Source organism: Lolium rigidum, chromosome 1 (assembly GCF_022539505.1).
Source record: "Lolium rigidum isolate FL_2022 chromosome 1, APGP_CSIRO_Lrig_0.1, whole genome shotgun sequence".
Lineage (NCBI taxonomy): Eukaryota > Viridiplantae > Streptophyta > Magnoliopsida > Poales > Poaceae > Lolium > Lolium rigidum.
The window spans coordinates 237,202,378-237,227,449 of record NC_061508.1 but is presented as its reverse complement, the minus strand read 5'-3'; positions in this window follow the sequence as shown (position 1 = coordinate 237,227,449).

Here is a 25,072-nt window from a genome sequence, read left to right as displayed (position 1 = left end):
ACATCAACCTAACGAAAGTCCCATCCAGAAAAAAGGTTCAAATGCTTAAAAGGGGAAAAAGCTGGAGTAAATTTCACTAAAATGGGTTATTTGTGTCGATTAATACACAACAAGGGGTAAAAAGAAGCATTAAATCTTAATTCTTGGAGAATAAGAGCACTTTTATTTGTCGTTTATTTTTTTCGACAAAGAGTAGGCATTACGGATGCACACATCCAAAAAACAAAGAAGAATTACAAAAAAAAAAGTCCAGTGATCAATTCCTTGAAGAAGCGGCACTAACACCTCGAGGCAGCTCCCGTAGTCCAGTTTCTTCAAAAGCGACGCTTCCCCAAGAAGAAAACCGTGCACAAGCGCCGTTGTCTCCCAATCATAGATTTAGGTTTTCACCCCGAAGAAAGTCCTTGCTCTCAAAACAATGCCTTCAAAAAGGATATTGCGAGACACAACCAATTAAGGCCAGACCTTGAATTTTCAACCTAAAAGGTAATACTTGAACTTCGCCCGTGTTGCCGCCCTCACTGGCAAGCCACTGCTTCAAGTCACGAATCACCAAGTCTATTCCTCATCGCCCACCAGACTCAAACCACCATCGCTAGTCATCAGATCTCGGCTTCCATGACATTCTCCGCCAGCACCATGGAACGAGAACATGCCCCATGATATTAACAACCAGCAGAGCTTCGGAGCGCTCCCTCTGAAACCAAACGGTCAGAGAAAAAAGATGGGTGCGCACGACTAAATCCCACCCAATCTAGCCATCTCCAGGCATGAATCGTTAATTGGAGTTCGCCAGTGGAGCCTTCCGAAACAGAACACTTCAGTCAGATCAATGGTAACATCCATCTGGCGGCTCTTCATCTTGGAGCGAGTTGGAACCCTAGGACAGCCACCTTTATTCGAAACCAGGATAGGCAGCCCCCACACTACCTTTTGTCCGCACGCACTCCAAGTGTGCACTACTAGGAAAAGGCCTACCGCCGGCGAACCTAAAAGGCCCATTGCCGGTGCACCACGAGCCCGCCGGTGCGAACGCGCCGGTGATAAATGGCCACTGCCGGCGCACCAGGCAGTGCGCCGGCGATATGTCAGCTACTGCCGGCGCACCATCCAAGCTTCGCCGGCAAAGCCAAATTCCACCGGCGCACGTGCAGCTGCGCCGGCAGTAGGTCTTCCAGCACTGGCGCATGCCACGTGCGCCGGCAGTAGGGCATTTAGGTGCGCCGGTAATTATATTCGAAAATTCATTTTACAGCTTTTTTCTAGCATATTACAATACATATTTGACAGCAGTATATATTTACAACGCAGTTCATATTTAGACAGCATTACATGCAATATGAGAAGCACATAGAGAGCCAAGTTTCATTTCGGTATCAATACACAATTACGCAAGTCTCGTTCCGGAATGTGTTGATTCATACAACACATGTGCATATGCAACACCGAACGACGAAGTTTCACAAAGTTAGAAGTCTCGGTACATAGTCGTCACAAGTATCGTCATACACCTCACAATGTAGGTCCTAACCTAAACTACAATCACATAGAACATGACCAACATGGTCATGATGACCATCATCACGAAGGCCATGGTCTTCATCCGGTTCCTCCTCATGTCCCTCATCTCTCCCGCTAGATAACGGGCGTATCTTCCTTCCGCCTCCACCCTAGTGGGGTATCCCTTGTAGCTATTGCCGCTGAAACGGTGCACCTGTCTCCGACAGTCCTCCCAGTCGTCGTAGACTCCAGGAACCCTCCCCTTGTACACGACATATGTCGTCGGCATCTCCATTCACAAGACAAGTAAAACGTTAGTACCAATGCAATGAACAAGTGCCAACTCAAATAAGAGACAAGTAGTATGAACTAAATAGCATGTGCCTCATACTTTGTTGGTCGAAATAAATAATAACATACAGGGATGGGGTCGAGTGAGGCTAGGTAGGATGCACAATAGATTGATATTTGTGGCCATCACACCAAGCCTCACCGGCCCCACCCCGGAGTGTACAAGTGACCGAACATTTTAATCATCGGCCAATGCAATTAAGAAGTGCGAACTCAAATAGAAGACAAGTAGTACGAATTAAATAGCGTGCCTCATACTTTGTCGGTCGAAACAAATATTAACATCCAGGGATGGAGTCAGTGAGGCTAGGTAGGATGCACAATAGATTGATACTTGTGGCCGTCGCACCAAGGCTCACTGGCTCCACCCCCGAGTGTACGAGTGACCGAACATTCTAATCATCGGCGAACTCCAAATACGAGGCATGTAGTGGTCGAGTAAATGCAAATAATTATTAAGCTATGTACGCCATAATCTTGAAATATATAGCAAAGTAAATGAAACTATAGACACATGTTCACATGCACATTCATACAACTAAATAAAAGCAACTAGTCGATTCTATGGGAATATATAGCAATTATTACGAGTACGGAAGTTCAAGGACATATCGTTCAAGCTTTAGCAAGTGTTCCCGTCGTAGGATCAGGTTGTACGCCTAGGGGGAATGGACGGCAGCCCTCAAGCGAGTTGAACGGCCTCTCATCACGCGACATCTCCAAGCGGAGTTCTATCTCGTCATTAGGTGGTAGACCGTAGCCGTAGAAGAACTCGCCAGACCTATTGTTGACATCCTGCAGGATTATCGTACAAATGAACTGCTGGATGCGACCCCAGTTCTTTCTAATCTCTCTATCAGGGACATCCGCCATGTTTGCAAACCTGTTTCTGAGATTCTCTGGCAGCAACATGTCATCTGCGTACTTTATGTACTCCTGCATCCGAAGGATGGCGTACCACGCGTCCATCCCATTGTCGGGCGTCGATCGCCCGAGGCAGGGGAAGTTGATTGTGTGGGTTAAGACCAAGCCTCCTCGGGATTTCCTCTCTACTTTGAGGGGCCTCGACTTGTTGGCGAAGCCGGTGAGAGCATCATTGAGAAGGGCCTTGATGTGGGTGTAGTCTTTCTTGTGGTCCCTACCCGAGTCGAGATAGACTGCATGCGAGTGTTGCGGGTGCACGACGATGAGGGTGCAGAACTTGTCTCTGCGGAAAACACACGGATTAACCTTTGGAAATGAAAATGGAGATATAGGATAGAATGGTAATGGGGGACTAGCGAGTGATTACTTACTCTGGGAAGTAAGGGATGAGAATGGCGCCCTTTTTAATGTTCGCCAGCATGAAATCCTCGACCTGCTGGGTGGCAATCGCCCGATCCCCGGCGTTGCGGATGATGCTCTCCCGCATATAGAAGGGGTCCATTATCGCGATGGTCGGCGTCTCCTCCTTAACAATCTGGGAAGACAAGCTAAGAGCAACTAGGCGAACCACACTAAAGTGGAGCGCTTGCATGCGATAGATGTCTGAAGATGTCGTTGAACCGGATGAAGCACAAGTCCGCGGGGTACTTCTCGACGAAGTTCATGCCAGTTGGCACCTTCGCCACCAAGAGAGGGTAACCAGGATCTTTTGATTTGAGAAGAAGGTTCTCCACATGCAAGACAGTCTCATGCAAGCTCCTCATATCCGGGGTGAGTTTCTTCACGACATGCTCCGGCAGCATCGGTTGACCCAAGTGATGCGGAGGTCGCCAATTGTTTGGCAACTTGTCAAGGAGTGGGACCTTGTCCTTGGATTTGGCCGCCGCCGCCTTGTCTTGGGCGTCCTTCTTATTTTGCCTCTTCCTCTTCTTGGGTTGTACTGATGGACCCTCCATCGCCGTAGTGGCCGTAGCACGGAGTGTGTTTGGGCTCAACATATTTTTGACGGCGGCGGTGGTGACCTCCTCAGGATTTTCCTCCTCAGCCGTTTCTTGAGAATCGAACAGCTTCTTGGAGCATACATATTTCAAGGCCGGCGCATCCTCATGGACAACTTGTGAAGACGTAGGAATATCCCATTGGAAGTTGTCACGTTCGTATTCCTCGGCCTCCGGCGCAGCTGGGCTGTTGTGGTGGGGCGCCGACCTCCGGCGCAGCTGGCCGTTCCGGTGGGGCGATGACCACGGGCGTCGGCCGGCCGTCGTGGAGGGACGCTGACATGTGGCACCGCAAGGTGCTTGTCTTTGCTTGCCGTCGACCCCGAGTAGGTGTTGATCCGAATTAGGGTCTTCGGCCATAGCAGTACCCAACCCTTCGGTGGAGGCCAGATTCAACGGGCTATCGTCATCGGCACCATGCGGTTGATTAGGAGGAAACAAATCCTCATAGCCCGGTAACGCCCGATCCACTTCAACCCGGTAAACATCATCCGCCATATCTCGTGTGTGCCACTTCTTATCCAGGGGCCGAAGAATGGACCCCTCGCGACGTCTTTGAGTTCGTCGTTTACTCTCATCGGGAAGGTGCATGGCGTTGAGAGCGCCTGCGAGAACATGTGTATGGCGTTAGAGAGAGGGCAAGGATGAGGAAACTAATATATTAACTTGATGTACACATTAGTTAATTACCGTGAGGGCGTTGAGCTCGGCTAATGTCGACGGGCCAGCACATGCGGCGGCGGGCGTGCAAGTGACGGAGGGGCTGCTACCCGGCATGGACGGTGAATTCCTAGCACCAGCGACATTGCCGGCGGCCGGAGGAGTCTCCATTATAACATTGTCATTGCCGGCGGCCGGAGGAGTCTCCATTATAACATTGTCATTGCCGGCGGACGGCGGCGCCATCGAGTTGCTGCCGTCGAAGCTAACCACTTGCATTTCCGGGGGGGGGCTTGTTTGCCACCCTCATACCACGCGCGTAGAGCGTTGAAATCTGCTTGGACTGAAGCGGCGACTTCAGCTTTGACTTCAGGTACGAGTGTAGCTTTGAGTTGCGGTACCAGTTGCGGTACCAAACCAGCTTGGACTTGGGCTAGGATTGAATCCCTCATTTCCTCCGCCTCCCGCTGCTTCCTCTCATTGCGCGCATTTTTATCGGCCGCAGACGACAAGCCGTAGTGATCATGCTTGTGGCCTGTACCGGCGCCAGCCACACGGCCTCTATGCGGCCTTCTCGTAGGTGAATGCTCATTGACGATGTTTAGCGCCCGTACAAGAGGCTTGTCCCATGCTACCCTGCCCGTCGACGCCTGGGACGAGGAGCCTTCGTCACCTTGTTGAGAAAGTCTTTGTCTTTCTTCTTCCTGCGGAAGAAACGTGAACCATTTAGAAATGTTGCTACTATTATATGAACGATACTTGATCTAATAAAACCGGTAAATTGCTTACCAGTTTTTTCTCCAACGACAGGACCTTCTGGTCGTTCGTGAACCAAATTATGTCGATTACGACCTTGGGGTCCGTGACAAGTTCCCCGGTTAGTTTCTTCTTATGGTACCGTGACCTGATGAATCTTCTTTCAAGCGGGTCCTTGTACTTGAGCCAGGGGTTCTCAATGCCGGCATTTACATACGCCTCGTCCTCCTTCGCCCAATAGGGCTCCTTTCCCTCGTACCCACGGCTCCCAAGGTTGTGGTTGCCGATGTTAAGCTCCCGCATTTCCTTCCCCCACAACTTGCGATTCTTCGTCGCTTGTAGCTCTTCATTGGCCACAAAAGCATCAAAGTCCGCCTGGGAGACATGCGGAAAGGCAGAGTGGACCTCTTCGAAACCTTTGCCGTCAGCAATCATCTTCCGCACCATGTACTTATAGCTGCTGAGGTGTTTGGTGAACTTCAAGAGGGCTTGTGAGTTCACAATGTTCTTGGATTCATCAGTGGAGGCGTAGTCGCCTAGGAACTTGTATCGTTAGTGCAACCTCGCAATGAGCTGGGCTCGCAAATGCACTTTGCTCTCAGCTCGGAGATCCGTGTCGTTGAGATTGATGACCTCTCGGAGGATACATGCCAGTTGGTTGCCGTACCCCTTGGCAACATCCTTAGGCTCCACCGGCAAACCACTGGTGGGGTCCACCTCTTTGATCGTGTCTCTCGCCGGTGCCGACCGTGTTTTGGCGCCTTGCCTTCCGCGGCCTCTTGGCTCCACTTGTCCCGGTGGCAGTACTCCCGGCGGCGCCGCTAGGATCGTCGCCGCTTGTCTCGCCGCCACCCCCGGCGGCGCCGGTTGCCTCATCGCCGCTAGGCTCGTAGGTACTACCCCCAGCGGCGCCGCTTGCCTCGTTGCCGCTCGACTCGTCGGCACTACCCCCGGCGGCATCCTCCATCTCATGGTCCTCGTCGCCGCCAACACCAGCGGCCTCGGCATCCTCCTCCGTCCTAAAGAAGTGCCTATTGTAGTGCTCCTCTAACTCTTCTTGAGACGACATGGTGGCTTGCACTAATAGAAGATGAAAAAGAGTTAGAATTCACGGAAAAATTCGGCATGACCTTTGCTAAAAATTGGTCATGCCGAGTGCTAGAATTGCCGGAACGGAAATGAATCGACATTCCGGCACTCAATAGCAACTCAATCCCTGTAACAGAAATGCAAACATATAAATGCCATAACCATAACCATGCCATCACCATAACCATCACCATATAAATTACAGTAGCATTTCAGCATATACATTACAGTGGCATTTTACATCAGCATAAAAATAACACTTGACAGCATCCATTTAAAACCAGAAAAGGAAATATTTGCAACTTAACACTTTAAATCCCATTATCGCTAGCATAGCAAGAGCTAGCAACTTAGCATTACTGCTTATTTACATAAACAAATGAAATATTTGCAACTTAACACTTTAAATCCCTGGCACCTACTGAGAACCTTGCATACTAGCTACTGCTAGTAAACCTACTGCTAGCAAATTAAGAAATGAAGTAAATCCCTGGATCAGTAGCATGCACAAGGAAAGCTGACAAGTGAAAAATAAACTAAATTTTAGCTACTGCAAGTAAAATCAATTTTGAACCAAACCTCTATTTCATTTTCTTTTTTTGGCAGTTAGGTAATGATGCATTTTCATTTTGAACCAAATTTATTTACAACCGAGTGAGCATGCATGAGCATTTTGAACCAAACAAAATACACATTTCAGCAACAACAACGAGTAGCGTAGCATGACCGATAGGAGTAACATGTAAAGCATTTGCTACCGCATTTCATCATTTAAAGCAAATAGCAACTAGCATAGCACCAATTTAAATCCTAAATCATTTAATACACATGTATACAGAGTTATTTAGCTTTGGCATGGTTTTGAAATGTGACGAGTAACATGAGCATGAGCATGAGCTTTTTTTGATAGTAGCATTTCACCGGAGAGCAAAACCTAAATGAGAACCAATTTTTATCATTTGTCCTAAACAAGCAACTAGACCTGCTGCATTTTAAATCCTAAACCAGAGAACTATTTTAAATGAACCAGTAGCATTTCCAGAAAATGAATTAAACACTAAAGTGCTGATTTCATCATTTTTTTAAATGAACCAGAGAATGAACCCTACACTAAACCAGTAGCTACAGCATTTTTAAAAAATTTGCATTGGGTAAATGCCCCATCTGCAAGCATCTGAGCATGAAGTTCAATAGCAAAACCAATTTAGCGAAGAGGTAAATGCCCCATTTTATTTTCAAAATGCAAGCATTTGCAAGCATCTGAGCATTATTTTAACCAACTGCTAGCATTCAAAAAATGCTAAGGAAAAACAATACTGCTACTGCTAGCATTTGAACCTACTGCTAACATGAATTAAACCCTAGCAACCTGCAACTAAAATCATTTTCTTGTTTGAACCAAACCTCTGTTCATTTTTCTTTTTTCATGTTTGAACCAAACCTCTGTTCATTTTGTTTTTTCCTACCGCAACCTCGCAACTAAATCAAGTGGCATATATATGGTTCATTTTAGTTTCAAACAAGAGAGCATACAACATACAGAGCTTGTACCCACTTATAATAGCATGGACTGCAACAACAAGATTATCCAGAAATTCTTCTATGCACCAACAATATCATGCATTATTCCAATATCAGCCATTCTTCTATGAACAAAAAGATACAAAACCAGAGAACAATACTGCTAGCATTTGAAGCTACTGCTAGCTTTTCAAACCAATTTTAGCATTCAAACTTCCTTTTTGGGCAATTTCGTTGGACATCAAATTTAAATTAAGTAAACAAACTTCCTTTTTTGCTACTGCTAGCAATTAACCTCCTTATAAGCTGATATATTTCAATGAACCAGAGAATTGATGGACAGAACAGGAGGGGATCGAGCATACTGCAAGCATTTAAATGAACCCTAAATCATCAATTTCATAGCAATGCAGGGTACAGGAGGGGATCGAGCATCAATTTGAACCAATTTCATAGCAATTGGAAGAAATTTGAACGGGAAGGGGAGGGGAGAGGGAAGGGGAGAGGGAAGCTCACGGTGGCGGCAGCGTGGTCCTCCTCCAACGGCGGCGACAGAGTGTTCCTCCTCCAACGGCGGCGGCAGCGTGGTCCTCCTCCGACGGCGGCGGCAGCGTGGTCCTCCTCCGACGTCCCCTACTCCAATGGCAGCGGCGGCGTGTATGGGGCAGGTGGTGGGGGCTGGTGGAGGGGGATGGTGGCGAACGGTCGAGGACGGTGTGGCGGGGCAGTGAAGCTCACGGCGACGCTCACGGTGGCGGTTAGGGTTTGTCGTCGATGAATTGTGAATGGGGAGGGAGAAAGGTAGTCTCGTGTGCGGTTAAGTCCCAAGTATACACGGGGTACACATATTGCCGGCGCACCAGGGCTTTGGTGCGCCGGGGACAGTGGACCCCGGCGCACCAAAGCCCCGGTGCGCCGGCAATAAGTGTACCCCGTGTATACCGGGACTTGGCCCGGATCACATGCAATGACCTCCCCAACTCATATTTTCTTTTGTTTTTCTTTATTTCTTTTCCGGCCTTTTCTATTATATTTATGTTCTTATCTTTTCAAGATAATAGCCAAGAAATATGCATGAGTTATATATGCAAAAACAATTTCAAAATCTTAATTAGGCATTACAAAAAAATATGAGTTATATATACATACACAAAATATTGACCAACACAATATTAATTAGTCATACATAAAATATTGGCCATGACCATATGAGTAGTTATGAATTACACAAAATATGAGTTATAGATTGCAAATAAAGTTTTACATCATCGATTGAGAAGAGTGTTTCGCTTTCTTCTTGCTTTTCTTGCTCGTCGTTGAATAATTTAGCCCCGTGTCGTGACTTCTTCTTTTGAAGGGTCGACCCGACCTCGGTAGCGTGGTCCTCGCTTCTTCTTGTGGTGTATGTTGTGTCTTCGTCCTCGGATTCTTCCATCATTGGGTCTCCGACTTGTCCTTCGAAGTCTTCCTCGTTGGCGACTCCATCCATTCCGACGATGGTCCTCTTGCCTCTCCTCACGATAACACGGCTAGGCCTGGATGGGTCGGTTATGAAGAAGCATTGGTGCACGTGTTCTGCCGGTACCCATGGCTCATTCTCGCGCGGTGGCGTTCATGGACTTTGATTTGTTGGTTTCGGGTAGAAACATGGTGGTGAAATACCGGTCTTCTTTTGTGACGCTCTTAGCCCATCTGATACGGAACATCGGCACTTTCTCCCCAGCGTAGCTAAGCTCCCAGATTTCCTCGATTCTTCCGTAGTATCTAGTCTTTATGTCACCCGTCCAGGAATCCATCGTTACTCCTGAGTTCTGGTAAACACTATTCTTATCTTTTTCTTCCGTGTAGAATGTGTACCCGTTGATATCGTACGCTTGGTAAGTCATGATGTTGGGCGCGGGGCCATGTGACAAGGCCAATACTAGTTTATCCTTGTCAGAATCCATTGGTGGGGGATTAGCATCAATGTGGTCTTTGAACCAGTGCGCGAAAGAGGAGTTGTGCTCTCTCGTATATTTCTGCTTCGTCATCATCGGCTTGCCACTGTTCTCTATCATGGTTTTGTGCTCTTTCAACCAAGGATCGATCAAGTCAATGTGTTGTAGCGCTACTAAGTTGGCCCTGTCAAAGTCGGAAGTCCGACCGGACATGTGCACGTGCAGTTCCTTCCTTCCATTTTTGTGGCCTACTCCCTCGAACCTCGCGGAGGTGCTTGTTTTGAGGCAAACCAACAGGGTCCTCGATGTCTAGATAATTCGTGCGAAAGAGATGCACTCTTCGGTGAGCCAGCCCCGGACGATGCTTCCATCCGGATGTGACCTGTTACGAACGTATCCTTTAATGACCCCATTCATTCTTTCAAACGGCATCATGTTGTGTAAGAATGCCGGCCCTAGACCGACGATATCATCCATGATATGGATCAACGGATGGACCATCACGTCAAAGAATGCAGGCGGGAAGTACATCTCCATCTCACATAGGATCACCACGATCTCTTCCTCGGAGCCTTGCGAGTTTCTTCACGCTTATCGACTTCCGAGTTATGACGTCGAAGAAGTTACAGAGCCCAGTCAGCGTAGCACGGACATGGTCATCCATTATACCTCGGATTGCAACCGGAAGAATCTGCGTCATCATCACGTGACAGTCATGAGACTTCATGCCGCTGATGTTTCGTTTCTTGGGGTCGATGTATCTGCTTATTAGCCCGGAGTAACCGAAGGGCACTCTGACTCCTAGAAGGCAATTGAAAAATTGATCGACCTCGGCCGGACTAAAAGTGAAGCAGGAGGGGGGACAGTAATAGTCTGGCTGCTTAATCCTTTTGCGCTTCTGACCGCCGTCCGCCTCCTCCTCCGACTGTCCCTCTTGGGCCGGCGGGATCTGAAGCTCTTCCCTGATGCCCAAAACTTTCAGGTCGTGTCTTGCTTTCGGCCCATCTTTGGTCCGGTCCGGCATGTTGAGAAGAGTGCCAAGCAAGCTCTCGCACACGTTCTTTGTAATATGCATGACATCAAGGCGAGTGAGGTGTATCGAGAATTTTCCAAGACGGCAAGTCCCAAAACACGGACCTCCTTTTCCATACACCAATGAGCGGCGTCGTTTCCTTTTTCTTCTTCTTCTCTCCAGGCTTTTGACGAATCTTTCCTGGCGCAGGGCACTCCTTCCAACCTTTCAGTAATGTATCGATCTCTTCGCCGCTCTTCTTACGTGGAGGTCCTCGGTGTTCATTTGTACCATCGAACAGATCTCCACGCTTTCTCCACGGGTCAGTCTTCTGTAGCCACCTTCGATGCCCCATGTAAACTGTTTTCGAAGAGCCGGGATCCTTACCAAGCTGCAAAAACATCGTCTCTTCCATGCACCTGACACATGCCTTGTGTCCATGGCACACCTGGCACGAAATGTAACCGTATCCGAGGTAGTCCTGCACCGTCGTGATCAACGCGGCTCTCAAAGGGAAATATTCTTCCGCGACGGCGTCCCATGTATCTACCCCTTCCTCCGCCCACAACGTTTCAAGCTCCTCCTTTAATAGTTCGAGATACATGTTGATATCGTTTCCTGGCTGTATCGGCCCTTGAATTAGCATACTCATCCGTATGTACTTCCTCTTCATGCACAGCCAGGGCGGGAGGTTGTAGATCCATACAAACACGGGCCATGTGCTATGTGTGCTGCTCGGTTTCCGAACGGATTGAATCCGTCCGTGCTCGCACCCAACCTGATGTTTCTGGGATCTGCCCCAAAACTTCCGAATTCATTGTCTAATGCTTTCCACTGGCTTGCATCCGAAGGGTGCGTCAGCACTGGGTGCGCAATCCGCTCTTCATCATTCAACACCGCCTCCTTTCTTTCTGCGTGCCAGCGCATGAGCTTTGCTTCTTTGCGGTCCGCGTAGAACCGTTGAAGCCGGGGGCGAGCGGGAAGTACCACACAACTTTCCGAGGAGCTTTCTTCTTCCCTTTCTTGTACCGTTCAGCTTCACACACAGGACATTTGGTCTTGTCCATGTGCTCCTTGCGATACATGATACAGCCGTTGATGCAGGCGTGATACTTTTCGTGGGGTAAGTCGAGAGGGCACGTGATTCTCTTGGCCTCGGCTAGACTACCAGGACACGTGTTCCCGGCAGGAAGGAGATCTTTCACGTATTCCAGGATGTCGTCGACGCTTGTGTCCGTCCATCCGTGTTTCGCCTTCATCTGCAACACATCGAGAGCTACTCTCAAGCGAGACTCCCCCAACCCGCGACCTCGAGTCGTACAACGGAGTATTCGAGTCTATCTCGAGTTGCTCAAGCTTTGATTTCCGCTTGGCGCCTTTCGTCTTTTCGAGAAGCAGATCTTGAAGATGAGGGTCCCGCACGACTGAAGCTAGCGGCACCTCTTCGTCGTCGTCAAGGTTATTGTCGTTGTCAAGGTTATCGTCCTGTGCGACAAGCTCTTCATCGTCATCAATATCATGATGCCCTCCTTCTTGCCGGCCATTATTACCACCTGCTGCCGTCGCCCGATTGACCTCCGCGCCATCATCACTCATCCATTGAGTGTGTCCATGCATGAAACCATTAGTGAGCAGGTGCCCCTGCAATTTGCCTGAATACGGGTCAAACCATTTCCCTCGTTTGCATCTCCGGCACGGACACAATACCTCCGTGCGGTTATTTTCATACATGTCGATGATCGCGTGTTTCAGATATCTCATCACGATGCTTTCACTCATCTCGATAACCATTATCGCCTGCATGGTAAGATTACATAATTGATTAGAACCATGCATCCGTTGGTAGTTTTCACGGAAAATTTCGGCATGACCTTCCTACACGGTAGGACATAGGAGCGCCAGAAATGTGCCGAAACGGAAACTTAAAGAATCAACATTTCGGCGCAACGTTGGCAACTCATTTTCAACGTCAACACACACAAGCACAAGCACAACATATATATGCCACACACGAGAGCTTTGCTTCAAATGTCCAACATACGTTGATTTCATTCCTCAATTTGTTCATTAATCACCTATTTGTTTGATATATTCGTCAACGAGATCGAGACGTCGCGCCGCTACCACGGCGTATGGAAGCCGACTTTCTAGATCTAGATCTAGATTGAGCGGTCAATGCGGGATAGTAGATCTAGATCTACATAGGGGGATGTGGGAGATGCATGTAGGAAGGGAAGATTTGGTAAAAAAATATGATTTTGTTTGGTCAAATTGGCTAAATTTGGGGTAGAAATGGGCAAAAAATAGGTGGGTTGGGAGAAGGGTCGGGTTGTGTGGAGGAGTGGAGTGGTAGTAGTGGGGGAGTGGTTGTTGAGCAGAAATAACTGCCCAGGTTACTGCCGGCGCACCGGGGCATGGGTGCGCCGGCGAACATAGCCCTTTCGGCTATATCACCCCCGGGCCAGGCCCAAGAATCATTGCCGGCGCACCAGCCCAGGGGTGCGCCGGCAATAGTGCTTCCTGCCGGCGCATCCCTGGGCTGGTGCGCCGGCAATGATTCTTGGGCCTGGCCCGAATCGGCCGCGGCCATGCCAGGATTTATCCCCGGCGCGTCTTTTCAGGTGCTGCGCCGGCAGTAGTGCTACATCGCCGGCGCGGCTGCAAAGTGGTGCGCCGGCAACAATTTCCACCGGCGCACATCCTAGGTGGTGCGCCGGCACCACTTGCCTCCACCTATAGGCTTTTTCCTAGTAGTGGTGGAAGCAATACACCAATGGCATGCCAGCGGAGAAGCCACGGTCAGCGTTGCCTGCAAGCAACCGCCAAGACCACGAGCTTGTCCCCCCGCAGACTCTCCAGGCGCATCACCTCCAAACCCCGGTCACCGCACCGTCCACCATAGCCATGGCGACCGCCGCCAACAAGATCCAATAGGGCCGCCGCCCGAGATCCCGCACCCGCCTAGCTCATCGATGATGACACCACCTCGGTGCCCATGCGTCAGCGTAGCCAGGTGCCGCCATGCTGCCCACAACCTCGACGACAAGCCTGAAGTCCGCACATGACGGATCCGGGTCCGCCGAAGGAAGCCATGGGGCGTGGCCAACAGGCAGCACCAACGACCCATCCATCGAAGCGGGATCACTGTTGGAAGGCCGCGGCACCTCGCCGCCGCCGATGCTCGGTATCGTCACCGCTGCCGCGAGATCGACTGGTCGCCGCCCAGAGAAGGAGGCCCTGCCTCCGCCGTCAAATGCGTAGGCTTTGCCCCGCGTGGAATCCCGGCGGCAGCGAGGAGATGAGGGTTAGGGTTGGGGCAGAGGAGCAGGGGAGCAGCGGCTACAGGAAATACTATCAGATAAGCTCCGTAATATCTCTCTCTCTAGTAGTCTTAGTTTCTGTTGGCTATGTCAAGTCTTTTTTTTCTTGTTACTCCCTAGATTAATGATAAAAGGAAAATAATTTGCATGTTTTCAAATAAAAACAATACCCCATACATCGTAAATCTAGCAATATGGTTGTTCCTTGCAAATTTTCTACCTGGTAATAATAGTAAATAAAAAATTACATGCGAGTAGATTAAGTGTGGCAGCATTACCAACCGGGTTTGGCGGCATTCGCATGCCGACAAGGTTGGAATTTTGCTGGATGTTAAGAAAACATTCATTTACTTCAAGTACCCAAGACTGTCCAAAAGGAGTACATCTAATCCTAACAACCACATGCCTTGATGATTCTCTGATCACACGGTTGACCTTCTCTACTCCCTAGGCCATCCATCTCACCTGCAAATAAAAAATGCACTAACAAACATCCGATCACCAGTAGTTCACCACACAAAACACACAGGCTGGTGCCCTATATATATGCATGTCCGTAGACAAATGCACCGAAATTACAAACTGTATAGGTTGTCATATTGTCTCATTCCGCGACCGCGACACTGTCCAAAGTTCCCTTTTGCCTTTGAGAAAATGTAGCTCAGAACTAAATGTTCAGGCCGGAATGTAATAGCTTGGACTGTGGGAAACACTAGTGGAGAAGAGGCCTTTGGACCCAAGCAAATGACCCACTGCTGAACCAAACCGGGTCCAATGCCCCCATTGGACCCGGTTCGTTTCTGCCCAGGACGACCCCACCCGCTGGCGCGCTGTCCTGTAGCGGCCTTTGGACCCGGTTTGTCATACAAACCGGGACCAAAGGTCCACCCGCAGGGCGCGGCAGGCCGTGTCAGCTCGGGGAACCCTTTAGTCCCGGTTTGTATGACAAACCGGGTCCAAAGGCCCCCTCTCGGCTATATAACCTTGCCCTTGCCCAAGTGTGAGCCACACTTAGCCATTTTTTCACTATCTTCACAAGAGGGTGTATTGCTCTCCTCTCTTCTTCACATGCACAAGAGGTGTTTGATGAAATGCTTAAGAGGATTTGCCACTTGAGTTTACACAAATCAAGCCACACTTAACTTGCTTTTTTCTTCTTCATCGAGGTTAACAACTTTATCCTTTTCATCCGCAATTGATAAAATGCATGTGTATATATACATCGTGATGTTCTGTAATGGTTTTGATCAGCTTAATTATATCATGCGGATGAATCGGCAATGGATGTACATTGACCGACGGTTTGACGAGTTCATCGCGGGCCTGGATAATTTTATGGCCGTGGCGTTGGCAAACAAACATGGTGGCTTCATGTATTGTCCATGTGTGGACTGCAAGAATACCGTAAATTACGCTCGCTCGAGTCTCATTCACAGCCACCTTCCGCGATCCGGTTTCATGCCCGAGCTACTATTGTTGGACCAAGCACGGAGAAAGAGGGGTTATGATGGAAGACAATGACGAAGAGGAAGAGGATGATGACGGTTATCCCAATTTCCCCGAATACGATGATACTCGCGGAAGGCAATGAAGACAATGAAGTAGAAGATCAAGAGGCACCGAGATGAGCCTCGCTGATGATGATCTTGGCCGGGCCATTGCTGATGCAAGGAGAGAATGTGAAACTGAAAAGGAAAGGTTGGCCTTCGACAAGATGATAGAAGATCACAACAAATTGTTATACCCAACTTGCGAAGATGGCCATAAAAAGCTAGGCAGCACACTGGAATTGTTGCAATGGAAGGCAGAGAACGGTGTCACTGACTCGGGATTTGGAAAGTTGTCTGACAATAATTAAGAGGAAGCTTCCAAGGGGTAACGAATTGCCCGCCGAGACGTACGAAGCGAAGAAGATTGTCCGCCCTCTAGGATTAGATGTGCAAAAGATACATGCATGCATTAATGACTGCATCCTCTACCGCGATGAGTACGAGAATTTGGATGCATGTCCGGTGTGCACTCGCATTGCGGTATAAGATCAGACGAGATGACCCTGGTGATGTTGAGGGCGAGCGCCCCAGGAAGAGGGTTCCTGCCAAGGTTATGTGGTATGCTCCTATAATACCACGGCTGAAACGCTTGTTCAGAAATAAAGAGCATGCTAGGTTGTTGCGATGGCACAAAGAAGACCGTAAGAAAGACGTGATGTTGAGGCACCTGCTGATGGCTCCCAATGGAGAAAAATCGATAGAGAGTTCCCAAACTTTGCACAGGATGCAAGGAACTTACGGTTTGGTCTCGGTACGGATGGCATGAATCCTTTTGGAGAGCAGAGCTGCAGCCATAGCACTCGGCTCGTGACTCTTTGTATATATAACCTTCCTCCTTGGTTGTGCATGAAGCGGAAGTTCATTATGATGCCGGTGCTCATACAAGGCCCGAAGCAACCCGGGAACGACATTGATGTGTACCTGAAGCCATTAGTCGAAGAACTTCTACAGCCTGTGGTCCCTAGCAGGTGTACGTGTGTGGGACGAGCACAAGCAGGAGGAATTTGACCTAAGAGCGATGCTTTTCGTAACCATCAATGACTGGCCTGCTCTTGGTAACATTTCAGGACAGTCAAACAAGGGATACAATGCATGCACACACTGTTTACATGAGCTCGAAGGTGATTATTTGGAAAAAGGTCAGAAGGTCGTGTACCTGGGGCATCGTCGATTTCTTAGGCTTACCCATCCCGTAAGAAAGAAAGGCAAGCATTACAACGGTGAGGCTGATCACCGGAGGAAGCCTCCCCATCGTGATGGTGTTGATATATTTGGTATGGTCAAGGATCTAGATGTAATATTTGGAAAGGGTCTCGGCGGACGGTCCGTTCCGAATGACGATGCCGGACACGCGCCCATGTGGAAGAAGAAATCTATATTTTGGGATCTACCCTATTGGGAAGTCTTAGAGGTCCGCTCTTCAATCGATGTGATGCACGTGACGAAGAATCTTTGCGTGAACCTGCTAGGCTTTACGGGTGTGTACGGGAAGACAAAAGATACACCGAAGCACGGGAGGACCAGCAACGTTGGAAAGACCCCAAAAAGCTGCATGAGAGAGTTAAAGGACGTCATTTATCCAGCCTACGCTCTTACAAAAGCAGAGAAGGAAATATTTTTTGAATGTCTTAGCAAGTATCAAGGTCCCGTCCGGCTTCTCCTCCAATATAAAGGGAATAATAAATATGGAGAAGAAAACATTCCAGAACTTGAAGTCTCATGACTGTCACGTGATAATGACACGGTTGCTTCCGATTGCATTGAGGGGCTTCTACCGGAAAATGTTCGATCTGCCCATTGTGAAGCTATGTGCATTCCTCAATGCAATTTCTCGAAGGTAATAAATCCGGAAATTCTACCGAGGTTGCGGAATGATGTGGTCCAATGTCTCGTTAGTTTTGAGCTGGTGTTCCCACCATCCTTCTTCAATATTATGACACATCTCCTCGTTCACCTGGTCGATGAGATTTCCATTCTCGGTCCTGTGTTTCTACACAATATGTTCCCCTTCGAGAGGTTCATGGGAGTCTTGAAGAAATATGTTCATAACCGTGCTAGGCCAGAAGGAAGCATCTCCAAGGGCTATGGAACAGAGGAGGTCATTGAATTCTGTGTTGACTTTATTCCTGACCTTAAGCCGATTGGTGTTCCTGAATCGCGGCATGAAGGGAGACTAAGTGGAAAAGGCACGCTAGGAAGGAAATCAATGATATGTAGGGACGGGATTTCTTTGACTCAAGCACACTACACAGTCCTACAAAGTTCCACCTTGGTGGCTCCATATATCGGTGACCACAAGAACTTTCTACGCTCCCAGAACCCAGGGCAGTCGAACGATTGGATTAGACGTGAACACATATCGACTTTCGGCGGTTGGTTGCAAAAACATCTCCTGAATAACAAACATATTGAAGATCAGTTGTACTTGCTGGCCCAGACACCATCTTCGACTCGTAGTGACTTTCCAAGGGTACGAGATAAATGGGAATACATTTTACACGATCGCCCAAGATAAAAAGAGCACCAACCAAAACAGTGGTGTCCGCTTTGATGCAATAATGAATGAAGGCCCAAATGACACATATTATGGTTACATAGAGGATATACGGGAACTTGAGTATGGACCTTCTTTTAAGGTCCCTTTGTTTAGGTGCAAATGGGTCAACAAAACAGGAGGCGGGGTTCAGGTAGACAAGTTGTATGGAATGACAACAGTGGATCTCAACAATCTTGGGTATAGAGACGAACCATTCGTCCTAGCCAAGGATGTGGCCCAGGTTTTCTATGTGAAGGATATGTCTAACAAACCAAGAAAAAGGAAACATAAGGAAATAAATACATCAAACGATGAGCCAAAGCGCCACATAGTTCTTTCTGGAAAAAGAAACATCGTGGGAGTGGAGGACAAGACAGACATGTCAGAAGATTATAATCAGTTTGATGAAATTCCACCCTTCAGAGTGAACATTGATCCAAGCATCAAGTTAAATGATGAAGATGCTCCATGGTTACGGCCGAAGAAGATTAATTAAATGATGAAGATGCTCCATCATCAAGTTAATTGAAGAATGTTCATGGCACAAATGAGTATCTCAACATGGCAATCAATTTCCCATTTATTTTTGTGTAATCATGTAACTGTATGTAAGATATTAAAAGTGGAGATGCGCCACGGGAGATTTCCCAACCCTTTCCCCAACACTGTTAGATGAGATGTAGTCGTTCAGGGCTTGGCAAGGCGTATCGATGCTCCTTTTATAGGCACGGCACCTCTTCTACTTTGTCTTGTTCCTTCGACGAGGCGTCGTGCGCTACATGCTTTATCTCATCGAGCAGTGCGTCCACCCATGCGTTCTTATCCTGCCGACATCTTTAGTCCCGGTTGTACCCACCAGCCGGGACTAAAGGTTACCCACACGTCCTTATCCCACCGACAGTTTTGTTAGATGACACAAAAAGGATCTTTAGTCCCGGTTGTACCCACCAGCCGGGACTAAAGGTTACCCACACGTCCTTATCCCACCGACAGTTTTTGGCGCCACCGCGTTCCCGCCTATTTTTCTTCCCGCGCTTTCCACTCGCTTCCCGCCTCCGTCCTCCCGCCATTTTTTCACTATATATATGTTGGCTTGGCCTCCATTTACATATCACATCTAGACTCATATCTGCAAACCTCATCACCAGGTCACATGGCTTCCATCGTATCTCTAACCCTCCGGGAGGCGGAGGCGCTTTGCGCATCAAACTACCCCTGCCCGCCGGGCTACCGCGTCCCTACCGGCTGGTTGCTGAGCGTCGGAGGGGTACCGGTCCCTCCTGTCCCTCTAGGTGTGGCGCGCGAGATGGCCATCACGAACCACTACTACTTCGAGCTCACGCCGGAGCAGCGGAGGAATCCCCGGTGGCATCCCGACTACGGCCCGACTTGGGAGAGCTTCTTCATCAATCGGCGTGAGAGGGCGCTCGCCGAGCACGAGGAGGGCGGCCCTCCTCCTTCGAACTTCAACGAGGCCGGCCGTCGGCTGTGGTGGCGCGACCGAACTCTCCAGGGCGTCATGGCCCACCGTGGCCCCCGCCCGCGCTACCCTCGGTCCCAGCCCACGCGTGCTCTCCCGCCGAGGTTTGACTACCGCGACCCCGATGCCGGCGACGATGATGACGGCGACTACGACGACTACGGTGGCGAGTACTATAGGGCTAGGCACGAGTATGACTGAATGACTCGAACGGTCGAATCTGGCCATGTATCTTAATTAATTTTCGGTTGAGCTAGGCACGAGTACTATAGGGCTAGGCACGAGTACTATCTGGCCATGTATCTTAATTAATTTTCAGTTGAGTTCTGTACTTTAATTCCACATGTAATCTGGCGGGAAACTTTTCTCATCATCAGCGTACTGCCACAACGACTTTATTGAAAATACAATAAAATAGATAAACAACTAGTCTAGTCGATCTACTCGTCGTCGGAGGTTGTCTCGGTCCAAATGTCGTCCCACCGAGGGTCGTTGTCGGCCCAAGTTGTATTCGGGTTATCGAGCTCGAACACGGCGACGGCCCGACGATGGCGCCTGTTGGACCTGCGTTGTGCCCGGAGGTCGGCGAAGAACGCGGCGGTGTTGTCGACGTCGTTGGGGAACTGCGCCCTCCACCGGCGCATCAACTCCTCGTCGTGCTCGGCGATTGCGATCCGGCGCTGCACCTGGCGGTGGCGGCGACGGTCCTCGTCGTCGACGAGGCACGGCGTCGGCGCGAGGAACTCCGCCTCCTCTAGCGATTCGACGTCTGGGAAGTTCATGTCGCACCGTGGCCACCGAAATCGCCATGCGGCCGCGTCGTAAGCGCGCGCCGCCAGCTCCGGGGTGTTGTACGTGCCGAGGGTGAGCCGGAAGCCACCGGCACGCATCTCGGTGTAGAACCTACCGTTCGGCCGCGCTCGGACGCCACGGAAACCGGACGAGCCGCGACGGCGCGGCGGCATCCCGGCGACGAATGAACGGAGGCGACGGCGACGTGTGGTTCCGCGCGCACGCGGCGCTTTATAGCACAGCGACGCGGCAAGTTTGGCGACAGGTGGCGCGGGGAAGCGGCGGGGCGTGGCACGTGGAAGCGGCGGCGACAGGTGGCGCGGGGAAGCGGCGGGGCGTGGCACGTGGAAGCGGGATCTGCACGTCGCACGGCGGTGGCGGCGGGGCGAGGCACGTGGAAGCGGCGGCGACACGTGGCACGGGGAAGGGACACGTGTGGCGGTGGCGGTGGTGGGCAGTACACGGCGGTGGCCCGTACATGGCGGTGACGGTGCTGGCCAGGCGGTGGCGGTGGCGGTGGTGGGCAGTACACGGCGGTGCCGACGGTGGCCAGTACAAGGCGGTGGCGGTGGTGGGCAGTACACGGCGGTGGCCCGTACATGGCGGTGGCGGCGGGGCGAGGCACGTGGAAGCGGCGGCGACACGTGGCATGGGGAAGGGACACGTGTGGCGGTGGCGGTGGCGGTGGTGGGCAGTACACGGCGGTGGCCCGTACATGGCGGTGACGGTGGTGGCCAGGCGGTGGCGGTGGCGGTGGTGGGCGCGTACACGGCGGTGCCGAGGGTGGCCAGTACACGGCGGTGGCGGTGGTGGGCAGGCGGTGGCGACAGTGGCCACTACACGGCGGTGACGGTGGTGGCCAGGCGGTGGCGGTGGCGGTGGTGGGCAGTACACGGCGGTGCCGACGGTGGCCAGTACACGGCGGTGGCGGTGGTGGGCAGTACACGGCGGTGGCCCGTACATGGCGGTGGCGGCGGGGCGAGGCACGTGGAAGCGGCGGCGACACGTGGCACGGGGAAGGGACAAGTGTGGCGGTGGCGGTGGTGGGCAGTACACGGCGGTGGCCCGTACATGGCGGTGACGGTGGTGGCCGGGCGGTGGCGGTGGCGGTGGTGGGCAGTACACGGCGGTGCCGACGGTGGCCAGTACACGGCGGTGGCGGTGGTGGGCAGGCGGTGGCGGTGGCGACAGTGGCCACTACACGGCGGTGACGGTGGTGGCCAGGCGGTGGCGGTGCGGTGACTTTTTTTCATTTGAAATAAGGCGGGAATGAAATTTTTAAAAAATTGGCCTTTGGACCCGGTTTGTATTACAAACCGGGACTAAAGGCCTTTTTTGCGCGCGCAGCGAAAACGCAGCTAAAAAAGACCTTTAGTCCCGGTTTGTTTTACAAACCGGGTCCAAAGGGGGGTCTTTGGGCCCGGTTTGTAAAACGCACCGGGTCCAAAGGGGGGGGGCACTATAACTGTCGCCCCTTCGTCTCCGCGGAGATCAATCCCGCGGAGACGAAGGCAAACGACGCCGCCAGGCTGCCGCCGTGCCGCGCCGCCGCCGTTCGCCGCCGCCGTGCACCGCCGCCCTCCACGCGCGTGCGCCGCCGCCGCTCGACCACCCGCGCGCGCCGCCGCCCTCCGTTCGCCCGCGCGCGCCTCACGCGCCCGAGCCGCCCGTTCGGCCGTGCGCCGCCGCCGTCGCCTCCACGCCGCGCCGCCCGCCTCCTCTCCGCCGGCCGCCACCGCGCCTACGCCCCCGCCACCGCGCCTCCTCCTCGGCCGCCTCCTCCTCGACAGCCGCCCGCCTCCTCTCCGCCGGCCGGCAAAGGTGAGCCCGGCCCCCCGGCCACACCCCCTTTTTTTTTTGTTTCTTATCAAATTTGACATATTAGATATATATTAGATGTATCAAATTTGTTAGTATAGTTGTTAATTAATTAGTATAGTTGTTAGTATATTGTTAGTATAGTTAATTCGAAAAAAATGTTATATAGAAAATAGTGAAATTTATATATGATTTGTTAGTATAGTTGTTAATTAGTATAGTTGTTAGTATATATTGTTAGTATATAGAGTATAGTTAATTAGTATAGTCGGCGCCCCTCAAACGGGTAGTGCCGGCGCTCTCAAATGGTAGTGCCGGCGCTCTCAAACGGTAGTGCCGGCGCTCGATCCTCAAACGGTAGTGCCGGCGCCCCTCAAACGGTAGTGCCGGCGCTCTCAAACGGTAGTGCCGGCGCCCCTCAAACGGTAGTGCCGGCACCCCTCAAACGGTAGTGCCGGCGCCCCTCAAACGGTAGTACCGGCGCTGACTAAATAGAGTAGTGCCGGCGCCGACTAAATAGTGCCGACGCCCACTAACATAAAAGTAGTAAAGTTATTTTTTAATTTATGTTAACGTTGGTACATATATATATATGATTTGTTTTCGTAGCTACGATGCCGCGACAGCGACAGCCGGCGGGCCGTGGTCTGACTCTCACCGAGGAGATGGAGCAGATGGGGGAGGTCCGGGACCGGCTCCGCCGGGGTGGCACCGGGAGGTCTTAGCTTCCGGGTCGCGCACCTTGGTGCGGAATCCGGGTCCCGTTGTCGACCCGGATATTCTTTGGTGGAGGTCTTATGGGCCACGGCCGTTTCGTAGGGAGCCGGCCCCGCCGGAGGAGGTAGCTCAGCGCATTGAAGCGGAGGACCAGCACGTTCGCCGTTACATGTACGCGTTAGACAACATGTATAGGACCGGATGGAGCGTTATGCGGGGATCTCATGTTAGCTATGCTCCCGTTGTTGTTCCGTGGCTTTGGGGGCACACCCAGCGCGGCTCAGGACCCGGTCGGCGCCCTCTAGGACCCGGTCTGCGCGGTTGAGTGGTTGTAGTAGTGATTGATATGTATTAGGGTTAAATAAACATGAACCCGATCTATGTATGCATGTAACTGCAGATTCGCTTTCAGCACTATATTATCGATCCTTAGTTAAGAACTACACATATGTAACTCCATTTTCAGTTTTCGCATTATCCTTAATTTGATCATATGATGGTTCCTATGTATAGCTTGCAGGTCGTTGTAGAAAGCATGGAGAGAGATGAAATTCAAGAAAATTTCATGGAGGAACTCATAGCAAACGGTACTCTGGATGATCGCGACGACGACGTTATTCCAGATGATGGCGGTGACGATGTCACCGCAACTTATTTGAATGACTCCGGTGAGGGAGCGGAGGATATTGAGGAAGAAGATCCTAGTGGCGCCGGTGAGGAACAAGATCATCATAATGGCTCCCGAACTGTAGTTATCACCGAGGTATATAAATTAATTAAGCCGCTGTTGATCGACTAGATGCATTAACTAATGAAATTGTACTGACTATGAACTATTTCTTTTTTAGCCCTCCGGATCGAGCACTTCTTCCGTAAAGTCGAGGAAGCGAGGCCCGGCCAAAAGTTGGATGACGGTGTTAGGCACGACATCACCCACATCGAGAAGGATGGTAAACCGATTGCTCCGGAGAAAGGTGCAAAGGCATTTATAGCTCAATGCGGAGTGCTTGTTAGGGACCACGTCCCGATCACCGTTCGAGAATGGCACAAGCCGAAGGGACTAGTGCTGTCTGCAGAGGAAGAAGCTCAAGGTCTTTATATCGATGATGTAGCCAAAAACAGCATTATGAACAAGCTCATGGCACATTTCAACATAGTACCCGAAGAGGGGGGTGACGCTGAGAAGGCCAAGATGGAGCAGGCCCTCCGCGAGTTTGGCAAGAAGAAGATGGCCGAACTATTCAAGAGCCACAAGAAAAGATTGCGCCGCCTTATCAAGTTAAAGAAGACTCGGACAGGTGAGAAGGTAAAAAATCACCGGGACGAATTCGTGAAGTACAAGACGGAGTCGAAGAATTTAAGAGAAGGTCGGAAATAAATAAGGCAAATGCTGCGTTGAAGCTATATCACCAAATTCAGGGTCCGGTGGATACGGGGCTAACCGTCCTAAGTGGCGAGGCAGCTGAGGCGGAACCGACCGATAAAGGGATCAGATTAGGGACACACGGTTGGATCGAACGGTGCAAGGAGTGGTTCTACGGGATTGGGGGAACGTTGGATCCAGAAACAGGGAAGTGCATCTATAAGAAAGCTCATCTCGAAGGTTCCCATTGATGCCCTGGAAAAGGCACATAGGGACGTGGAGGCGGGGTTGTTCCAGCCCGAAAGAGAGAACGATGAGCTGACACGCGCCCTTGGGAACAAAGAACACGGCGGACGAACACGAGGCACAGCGAGCTCCGTTCCGTGGAAGTATGGCTTTCCTGCGGAAAGGAAGAGATTTCCCGATAAAAGCCATGAGAGGAGGAAGGCAAGGGAAACAGACCGCCCGGCTAACTTAGAGGAGGGTATGAGCACCATGCAAGCCCAATTAACCATGGTAACCCAAGTACTTACATCTCGGATGGCTCGGGGCAGGCTGTAGATCCTGCATCGCTCAATGCCATCGCCCCGCCGCAATCTCAACCACACCGGAAAAGCAGCGTGGCTTCCTCTCGACAGGTGGATAATGATGATGATGATGACCAGGTGGTCGAGCCTCCTCGCTACCCCCGTGGATGATCTCACCGAGAGCCGTCCTTGTGAGCTGCATGTTAAAGTTTTCAACCTAT